The 12003-nt window shown below is 29.1% G+C and overlaps 1 pseudogene; it reads left to right on the top strand.

The window, feature by feature from the left end:
• The window catches only part of LOC149548060 (phosphatidylinositol 3-kinase, root isoform pseudogene), a 150617-nt pseudogene that overhangs the window by 50354 nt on the left and 88260 nt on the right, over window positions 1-12003 (top strand).

Here is a 12003-nt window from a genome sequence, read left to right as displayed (position 1 = left end):
TTGTTATCTCACAGATGCCCCAAACCAAAGGCACGATGCAATGAAGTTGTTCTTCACTAACTCTTAAACCATTCTTCACTTACACAAGGAAGTCACATAAATACATTCATGATGAATGGAGCAGTAGTGCAAGTGGATCCCAGTTGCAGTATGATCAACGAAGTAGTAATATTGGTTATATTGACAAACCTATACCTAAAATTGCATAACTGGGAAAGCTCTTAGTAGGAAGCTTTGAATTCACGATTTCACAAGATAAAATTCTTTGCCCCTCTGAATTCGTGATTTCCTAAAGACAATTTTATCTCTTCAAAAAAGTGAAAAGGTAAGTTCAAGGATAAGTATTATTTTAATATGAACATCATTTTTATTGAGTATTGGAAAATATTTTTATCTCTCGCTCATATTTGAGAAATTATCATAAATGAAAATTTAATAGAAGAATAATGATAGCATTTTAAAAGTTATTACCTAATAGATACTATGAAAATTTGAGTTATTAATTGAGATTACTTATATTTAGTGGAGATTTGGATGACGTGTTTTCAAATAGAAAAATAATTTATCCTATCATGGGAAATAATTAGATTTTTCTTTTATTTTTGCTTTTAACTTTACAAATATATGCTAACATTTCCTTGAGATATGAATCCTATAATCTTCACTAAATTGAGAGGCCTATGTTAAAAAATTCCCAAAATGTGAAATTCATTATTTTGTGAGGTAAGTATTTTATATTATTTCATTTGGTACTTTCAAAGTATTATGAACATTTGAAAATAATGGAAATGTTATGAAATCTTTTGAAGGAAATATATTTTTCCTTATTCTGTAATATAAATGCAATGTTCTCAAGGTTATAGACTAAATGCCTCTCTTAACGAAATATTTTATGCTTTTCCTAAAAATATATCAAAAAAATCATAGTTAGGGAAAAGTATTGATTTATGAGAATTTTCTATTCCTAATGAAGTATTTCTATGTGCAGGAAAGGGGCATTATAATTAAACCTAAAAGGTAAGATTCTAAATTTATATTTTACATAAGAGTAGCTTACTCAATTGTTTCTTGTGCAGGATTATCATCATGAAAAATGAAAGCATCTACTGTAAGAGATTTAAAAGATTTAAGTATTTTCCTAAACCAAGGGAAGTGACTTTTTAGTAAAGATGGCCTTTGGATTAATTATTTTAATAAAGTTTTGCAATATAATAAAATGTGCTCACTTGCATTTTAGTTATTTAGGAAATATCACAATGATCTTAAGCTTGTATGCATCCTTTGAATTTCTATAAAGGATACCAGGATCATTCGCATTAGACACTTGATGGATGCTTATAGAAGTCTGATTAGGTGATGCAACTTGAACACAAGTCAATTGTACTTCCTTTTTTGAATCAATAAAAGATTCTTTTTCTATCTCAATTTGGTTAGATGGTTTTTCAATACATGTATACTATATTGCCCTCTTGGATCCATAACTACTATTTGATAGATTAGACTTCATGAATACTCTCGATTATCAAATATTTTCATAGTGTATCTATCTAATTGGTTTCCTTTAGTTGGGGTTAAATTCATTAGACTAGGGTTTCATGTTCAACAAAGTTCTCTGTCTAGTAGTTGATGGTGTGGCCAGTCGTATCCATAAGAGTCTAATAATAAGTACTTGCAAGGTTGACTCCATTTTCCAAAATTAGATAAAGGGATTGTTCGATTGATTTATTTGAGTTGATATACAATTACATGTTGGTGTGGTCATCTACCTTAATCATCTGCATATCATTCATCCATTCTCATCCATATTTCATATTCCAAATCATTCCAAAAGTCATTTATCCTTATTATCTTGATTTCTCCTTAAGAACACACTTTCCAACTAAACAGTATCATTAAGTCTACATTTATAACCAACCACCATTTCTAGTTAAAGTATAACCACCTAGGTCTTATAGAGCCTAAAGTGTGGAAATTGAAAAAAGTTGAGATTCAATCTTCTTTGTTGGCTAAAGTTGTGTTGAGTTTCCCAACATCAAGTAGGCAAGCTCGTAGGAAGTCAATCAACAATTTTGTGCACCAATAGATTGGTGACTTTGCTAGGGAGAGTTGCTCACAATTCATATGGTGCAATTAACCAAAGCTTTCAATTTTACAGTCCAGAAGTAGAGAAGAAGTAGAAGCATTTTTGTTTGATGTTTGACTTTGGTACAAGGAGAACCCATAAGATCCAACAAATAATATTTTCCTCAAAGGAGGTGGCGACTCTATTCAATTGGAAAGTGACTTTGCTGAGGGAGAAGACTCAAGAAGAGATGATATGTTTTCCTTGAAAAAGGGGAAAACTTTTTTTTTCTAGGATGGATCAACCATTTCAAAGAAAATGTTTTATTTTTGTTGGCATTAGGTTGTTGGATCTTAGTAGGTTTGATTCTAAACCTAATAAATTATTTCCAAAGCTTTCAAAGCTTGTTCCCAAGTTTCATGGGGAATGGGATGAATCATGATTTAAGCATTTAGATGTATTTTATAAGTTTAGACATGATTAAGATGTTTGCACAGAGGATTATGTGATGAAACTTTTTGTTAGAACATTAAAATACTATGCAAGAAAAAAGTATGAGACATTACCTATTGCAAGCATTTCCTCTTTGAAACAATTTGAGAAGTGGTAAACGTTCATGTTTACTTTGAAAATCCAAAAATCCAGTATGATACATAATTTTAAATAATTTTTTTCTTATGAGAAAATTGAGGATCAACAATACATCATGAAAGAAGAATCTTTTACACCCTCGTTGGATGTATTCTTCAATCTGGAAAGGCATGGAGATGAATCTACATCCTAGTTTTTCATGAGGATGGTAAATGTATATCATGAGATACCTCCAGATATGAAACCTTCATTCAGTGAATTCATAGATAGAATTAAGAATTTCCTAGATGATCCCAATTTAATGAATCTATTGGATGTAATAGTGGAGGAAAATAATGAAGGTAATTTAGAAGAGAATCAAAATTCTGATCAAGTTCTAGATTTACTTGGAACAAATTGAAGATGAATTTATTTGAGATGAAACTTGTAGAAAAATGGATATTATTGAATATCATGATCAACACAAAAATTCTCTAAGTAAAAATGAAATTTTAGATTTATTAGATTAGGAATACCATAAATATCTTCACAAAGAAGGTCATTGTTTTTTCTAGACTAAGCAATCAAAATTTGCACGAATAATGTTGTATAGGGAAGTAGAAGATAGTGAAGTATTTGATTGTGTTTGGTTCCAAAATATCCTTAAATTTTTTTCATGTGATAAATTTTTTCCACGAGATTATGAAAAAGTATTTGCCAGGGATGAGCTATTTTATAATTCATTCTATGAAATGAATTCTTTTCATTCAAACTATAAAGGGGAAACTAGAATTCATACAATATATGAACATGAGAAGTTCTTAAGGGATAAAGAAACCAACCTCATAGATGAAGGAGATCAAGAAGACAAATTTTGCATAAAAGAGGGAAATGACAAGATAGATTCATATGAAGCTTTCCTACTTGAAGAAGTTGTGACAAATAATAATCCTTATGAAGAAAGGTTTGATCAAGCTAAAAAGGAATCTATTTATGATGAAGTGAGTATGGAAGTTGATCACACGAAATGCAAAAATAAAGAAGAAGAATCTCTTGATATGAATGAAACTTCTTATTTGTTAGAAGAGTCTCTTGATATGAATGAAACTTCTTATTTGTTAGATATGGAATATCAAAGATGTGTTTAGAAAAATAGTTATCATTTTTTTGAGTCTATCAAAATGAGCATACAGATGAAGCAATGCATATTCAGAAATAAATTTTAGGAGATGCTAGCCCTAAAGCACAAAAGGATTCTCAAGTAAGTTCATCAAATAAAAGTATTCACTATAACATACCTAATGAATCCTCCTACCATGATGGGCTAGAATATACAAAAAGCTTCATTCTTATACCAATGGATGATATCCTAGACTTAGGTATGTGTTATAAGTGGCTACTTGAGGTAAGTATTCCTCAAACCCTTTACAAGTTTCTAAAAAAAAAACATTAATTTTTAATAATATTTCTAATGTCGATTTTCAAATTTCTTTTGAGAAGAAAAATTTGTTCTCAGGATTTTAAAAGATTATCATTAGTAAGATTAATGGTTTTAGGTATTTCTATAATAATGATTCTGCTAATAAAATTCTTTGGGGTATTAAGATTGATAATATAATGTATCCAAAGGAAATGATTTGGAGATCTTTAGATGAATTATTTATACACGAGTATAGGTTTTTTGTTTTTCAAAAGTTACACCCTAAGTATCTTATGTTTAAGGAAGAAAATTCTTTAACTTATGATACAATAGGTGGTTTAGATTATTTAAGTTTTCCACTCTTATTACATGATCATAATAAATTCTTTGATAGAGGGAAAATGCAGTGTTCACTTTTGGATGGCCTAGGGATACAATAGGTGGTTTAGATTATTTAAGTTTTCCATTCTTATTACATGATCATAATGAATTCTTTGACAAAGGGAAAAGGTAGTTTTCATTTTTGGGTGGCCTAGGGCCACATGGTTCTACTTTGGATCACATTAAGCAAAGTTATATGGTCACTATACAAGCATAGATACAAGCAAGTGAACATACATACAAGCATAGTGAGATCCACATTAAGAAGTGAACATAAAGAGCCACTGATAAAGGTCTAATTTTTTTTGCAGATTTAGAGTTCCAAACCATGACCAAAATGCAGAGATCTCTATTCAACCAAGATTAGGTATGTATGTTCACTTCTAATTCTCACTAGTTTGATGATCAATCTCTAGGTATGTATGTATTCATAGGTAAAATCAACTTTTAGGTGTGTACTCTAGAACCTCAAATTCATTTATGCCTAAAAGATTAAAATACACCTTTTTAATTGGTACAATTTCATTTGTCATTTCATCTAAAATCCATTTCCATATCATTTTTTTAATTTGAAATGCAATATTTATTAAGGTGGCCATATGAAAGCTCTATTATAACAATATTTAATGTATTTTCTGATTAGTATAGATCTTAAATCCTTTATAAATGCAAATCGATTAAAACTAATAATATCTTTTTATTTTCTTAGATAAAAGGATGTTAATAAAGTTATTGTACTTGGTATTTCAATATTTTAAAAGTATTAGATGTGTCTCAAAACTTTTATTCAAAGATGAATGAATTTATTTAAATTATAATGAAATACCATCCATTTATTTTGCATGCACTATTTATTGTAAAATCTATAAGGAAGAAAGTTTTGGCTCTTATATATATAACATTGTGATATGTTAATCATCATTATTTGGAAAGACTCTATTATCTTGAGAAACCCTATTTTCTTTTCTCTATATCATAGGGGAAGGAGAATTTGGCTCGTGATATGGCAAAATTATATGACAATTGTAGACCTCGACCGAGTATATTCAAAGGAGCTTTGAGTTGGCACTATGGGCATCAAACATACTTCATCTCATTTTAAACTATATTGAAAGCCACCCGATTATATGCTACAATTAAAGTTTCACAGGTTTCATTGTGATCCTAAATCTAACCCACAAAATAACATACTGAGTCAGACAAAGCTTTCCTTGCTGATATAAAAAATTATCTCTTTTATATCCCAGGAAGGACCAATGATGGATGCAAAGGTTTCAATATTTCAATGATGTCGACCGGTCCCATCATATCGAATGTGTCCTCACAAGAATGTATGCAGATATCTTCTCAAAGACTACAGACGATTGAGGTAGACTTTCATATTTGAACAACCAATTCAAGGATCATAGAGAAATCAGAGATCAATATGTGGTCTTTCTTCATTGTTCCACAAGCTTTCTCACCCGTCTATGATATGAAGAGTTTGATATTCTATACTTTTATACCCAAATAGCCAATGTGATATCTCACAAAGTCTATTATGTGTCCCATGCGATTCGTTTCATGATGGGAAAAAGCCATGAATTGTGCAGCGGTTGTCATTCTTTCAACAACTTGTAAGAGACTTCATGCCTTCCACAGTTTTCTTGGCAGAACAATTACAATGATCAAGTTAAAAGCTGTAGCATTATTGGCATCAACCATTTAGCATATCATGCATAGAAGCTTCTATCATATTTTGTCCATCGATAATGGAAGCCTGGATACTGAGTGAGCTCGATGGTCTTATATTGGTAATCATATTTGATGGAAGATTGTAATGGCACATGTCCAATATAGAATTATAAGGGCTAAAGACACCAATAATCACATGTCACTACATTCAGATCTTCAGGTAGAGCATCGTATGAATGAGCGTGAATGGTATGATGAGGGTGTCCCCCTAAACCTAAAAGATTATTGTTATTTCACAAAGTTATTTCCCAGATGAATATGAAATAGCTATCGCTGAGAATATAGGACGACAGCTAAATGGTGCACATTGATTATTATCGCACGGATGCCCCAAACCAAAGGCGTGATGCAACGAAGTTGTTCTTCGCTAACTCTTAAAGCATCATTTTCTTATACAGGGAAGTAACATAAATACATTCATGATTAATAAAGTAGTAGTGCAAGTGGATCCTAGTTGCAACACAATCAACAAAGTAGTAATATTGGTTATATTGACAACCCTATACCTAAAATTGCATAATTGGGAAAGCTCTTAGTAGAAGGCTCTGAATTTGCGATTTTGCAGGCTAAAATTCTTTGCCCCTTTGAATTCACAATTTTGCAAGCTAAAATTCTTTGCCCCTCCGAATTCACGATTTCGCAAAGACAAAATTTCATCTCTTCAAAAATGCGAAAAGGTAAGTTCAAGGATAAGTATTGTTTTAATATGAACATTATTTATATTGGGTATTGGAAAATGTTTTAATCTTTTGCTCATATTTGAGAAATTATTTCAAACGAAAATTAAATAGAAGAATAATAATAACATTTTAAAGTTATTTCTCTAATAGTTACTATGAAAACTTGAGTTATCAATTGAGATTACTTATATTTAGTGGACATTGGATGATGTGTTTTCAAATAGAAAAATATTTATCCTATCATGGGAAATAATTTATTTTATTTTTGCTTCTTAAATATTCATTTATGAAATGTACTTTTGCTTTTAACTTTGCAAATATATGCTAAAATTTTCTTGAGAGATGAATCTTATAATCTTCACTAAATCGAGAGGCCTATGTTAAAACATTCCCAAAAATGTGAAATTCATTATTTTGCGAGGTAAGTATAAGGTAAGTATTTTATATTATTTCATTCGGTACTTTCAAATTATTATGAACATTTGTAAAAAGTGGAAATATTATGAAATCTTTTTAAGGAAATATATTTTTCCTTATTATATAATATATATGCAATATTCTCAAGGTTATAGACTAAATGCCTCTCTTAATGAAATATTTTATGCTTTCCCTAAAAACATATAAAAAACTCTTAGTTAGGGAAAAGTATTGATATATGAGATTTTCTATTCCCAACGAAGTATTTCTATGTGTAGGAAAGGGGCATTATAACTAAACCTAAAAGGTAAGATTCTAAATTTATATTTTAAATTAGAGTAGCTTACTCAGTTGTTTCTATGTGCAACAAAGATGGTCTTTGGATTAATAATTTTATTAAAGTTTTGCACTATAATAAAATGTGTTCAATTACATTTTAGTTATTTAGGAAACATCACGATGATCCAAAACTTGTATGCATCCTTTGAATTTCTATAAAGGATACCAAGATAATTCACATTAGACACAATTACATAGTGAAGAATAGTATAAGTTATCAGACACTAGATGTATACTTATAGCAATTTGATTAGGTAATGCAGCTTGAACACCACTCAATTGTACTTCCTTTTTTGGATCAATAAAAGATGCTTTTTCTATCTCAATTTGGTTAGATGGTTTCTCAATACTTGTATACTATATTGTCCTCTTGGATCTAGAACTATTGTTAGATAGATTGAACTTCATGAATACTCTCGATTATCAGATATTTTCATAGTGTATATGTCTTATTGATTTCCTTTAGTTGGGGTTAAATTTATTGGTTAAAGGGCAATTGGTTAATTAATTTGAGTTGATATACAATTGCATGTTGGTGTGGTTCTTTACCTTAATAATTTGCATATCATTATGTTGGACTAACCACCAACATTCCACTACAAGATTCATGAAATGGCTTAATTGCCTCCTATGTTCTATAAGTATAATAGTTGTATTGGGCATTGACAGATCAAACTTTTGGTGCAACGACAATCCTAGCTTGCAACATGTGGTATCAAAGGATGTTTCCTTACATCAAGTTTAACAACTTTGGGTATATTTTAGTTGAGTGGAATACATATCTTTTATATCTCAAAATAGTTCTTCAAAGGTTCCTATTTTTTATGGACTAGATTATGCTTTTTAGGAAGTAATGATGCAAACATATTTGTCATCTATTAATATTCTATTTTGGGCTTTAGTTTTTAATGGTTATAGTGTTCCTTATACTTTACAAGTACGAATCCTAATGAAAAGAAGAAGTATGAAATTGATATGAAAACTAAATTTACTATGCTTAACAATTTATCTAAAGATGTTTTCATTAAGGTAATGCATTGCAGTTCTTCTAAAGAAGTAAGGGACAAATTGAAAAACCCACATTTGTTGAAAAGGGAGATTATTGAAAACAGATTGATACAAGTATGATAAATGATTTTCAATCATTGTTTTGTCACTAATGTCAAACCTGCTATTTTCTAGAAAGACAACTGCTTACATGATTCAAGTACTATCACTTATTTGATTGATGAAGAGGATTTGATCAAAAGATGTAATGTAGTGCCTGCCCCTAGATCACATTTATGTTATCATTGTCAAATTCTTTTAGGTCGATTATATGCATTGATTAGTTTTAGAGATGCTAGATTTGCAACATTATGATATTATTTCATGTCTTGGATTACAAATATATCAGTTATAATTGCTTAGTTGATTTCATTTCACATGTTGTTAATGATGTCTTGATGATTCCTAATTAATAAATGTGTTTTCTTTCATAACAATGTTAACATGATGTCTTTAATGATTATTATGTTGTATTGATAGAGATGCATTATTATACCTGAGCATTTGATGTTAGATTTGTGATTTTTATGATACTTACACCATACTTACATGTGTATGGTGTGCGTGTTTGTTTTATCTTTTTGTCTGACATGTTTTATGTGGTTAAGCAAGGGAGTCGTAGTTACCTACTAGTCGGGAACTACACGATGCACCACTCCCCGCCATTGCCTGTTTAGTTTAGATATATTTATATACATGTACATGTTCGTCTTTTATGTAGGATGCAGGTACCGGGCATCGACTTCCCTAAATTGCCAAGATGAGCATGCCCAATTAAATAGACTCAAATGGTGAGAATGGGAAGATAATGATTAGGTCCAATACCAACCATAGCTTATAATACTTGTCTTGCAAGGAGGACTCGTAACAGACTGTCTACCCTTTTTAAAACCCGTGAGTATTTTGTGCATATGTTGTTTTGTGAGTCTTTGATAAATTTTCTATTAATTAAGTCTAAATGAAAGATTAAATTAATGATTTAATTTAAAGGAAAAATATTATGAAATTTTTAATATTTAATTATATTTAATTAATTGAGAAATTAATTAAATAAAAAGAATTGAATTTGGAGATAAAAGTTATAAGAATAAATTTAGAACGTGATGATATTTATTTAATTTAATAATAATATATTTAGAGTTCATTTTTAAGTAAATGCTAAATATTATTGTTATTTAAGTTAATAAATATTTATCAAATTAAATGTTCAAAATAAATTAAGAAGTGAAAATATATTAATTTATGAAAAAGATTTAAGTTTGCATGATGCGTGTATGAGATTAAAATATAGGAAATTAATTAAAAGATAAAATATGTGAACTTAATAAAGACATTTTAAAGTGCGCATGTGATTTAAAAAGTTAATAAATTAATTTAAAGCGATGTCAAGTGGAAAATTAAATAAAGTAATTTAATAATTCACTTAACGTGCATGAAAGAAATAATAAAATAATATCTTAATTAAAAATAAAATTAATTGTGCATCAAAGAATTAATTAAATAAAATAATTATAATTTTAGAGTTGTGAACATAGAAACCCTAAAAGGTAATTGGAGTTTATATTAGGGGGTTTTTGGGTCATTATTGCACACACAGGTTTGAAGAGAAAATCAGAGGGTTTGGAAAAGAAGGCAAGTTTTTCGTAGCTTGAAGGATTTTGCTTGCAGTAGGAATTTTTATCTAGCTACCAGAGTTTAGCATCAGATCCAGGTAGGATCTTGTGGTTTAATTGTATAATAGTTTTCGCTTTTCAAACTTCTGTCAGCTCCGTGTCTTTTGCATGTGTTGTTTTCTGGTATGCAAATATTTGTTCTTGATTGAGAAATATCTGTACATGGACTTAGATGGATACTTCGTTGAGTTTACTTTAAAAGATTGTATCTTAATATGAATAAGATTAAATAAAAATCAATTAGAAATCCTGTTTGTAGGTATAAAAGAATCAAAGTTAAATCTAGAAAAGGGATTGCGATTTAAAAAGAGAAAATTTTGAATTAGAAATACGAATGGTTAAACTTAGTTTTTCTATCAGACTAATAATGTAAGGGTTATTATATATATATATTAAGAATAATATTATCATGGAGTTTTTTGATATAAATATCATAAATTTTAATAAAATAAAAATTATAAAACTATAAAACAATTCTTAATTTCATATATAATAATGGTTTGACGTAGGCGAGTTAAATTATATATATATATATATATATATATATATATATTGAATGGGGTGGGGATATACCCCCCCGTACCTGCTGCTGGCATTAATGGTCGCGACAGCTGGTACCACTGCTGCTGCGCGCAACAGGGTACCCTGCTGTCGTAGATACCAGGCCGATGGGCCTTTAAACACGTCAATATATATTGATTTCATTTAATTTTTATTATTATTTTAATAATAATTTTTATAAATAGGTTCAATTTAATATTAAATTTGTTAATAGTTTTAAATATTAACTTTTAATAATTATTTAAATTAATGTTATTTATTAAAAGTTTAATATTATTGCTAAATATTAATAATAAAATTATTAATAAGATTTGAATAATTTTTTATTATTTAATATTTATTAATAAAGTTATATATATATATATATATATATATATTTATATATAAAATTAAATAAATATGATTTAATTAAGATTTATTAACAAAGGAAGTTGTTAATGAGGTTCTAAATTTAATCATTGTTGTTAAAAATTAATAATATCGATTTTAATAAAATTGTAATTATTTTATTTAAAATCATTAATGGTTATTTTTATTACTACCTTTAGATTATTCTTTTACGAGATTGACCTTAATTATTAGGGCAACTTCATATATTTGAATTGAATAAATAAATGGGTTATTGGATGGTATAAACTGAGAATCTTCTATACTTAACACGTACATTAAAATGTAAATTGCAATTTTACTTGTAATCCAATTGTGTATTTTCAAACCAAACCCAGACTATGAAACTGTACTGTTTTGCTTGTATTGTCTATGCTTTGGATTTTGGTGTTGATTAGATGTCGACCAATCTAGGATGTACACCAGAGGCTATGTGAGATTTCTTTTATATTATTTATGTGACTGGATGTCATGATGTTTTCTGTGATTCAAATTGAAATTATATTTATGAGATTGACTTGTGGAGCATCTATATTTAATTGGGTTGGGAGTACCAGCTTATTATCAGGTTGCCTATTAAGGAACCGAGTTTGATCTTTATGGGTGTTGTGGTATGGGACACAACTATATTTTTATGTGCTTAGGAGAGGTTGTCTAGGTACATGACTTGGGAGTGGCTTGCAATAGGGGTTCGAGACCCAAAGTGGTCAGTACTAGGGTAACCTAATGCAA

This window comes from Cupressus sempervirens, chromosome 7, assembly GCF_028749045.1.
Source record: "Cupressus sempervirens isolate cs-2001-9-10 chromosome 7, ASM2874904v1, whole genome shotgun sequence".
Classification (NCBI taxonomy): domain Eukaryota; kingdom Viridiplantae; phylum Streptophyta; class Pinopsida; order Cupressales; family Cupressaceae; genus Cupressus; species Cupressus sempervirens.
The sequence above is the reverse complement of the archived record's forward strand: the minus strand, read 5'-3'. Positions and strand labels throughout refer to the sequence as shown.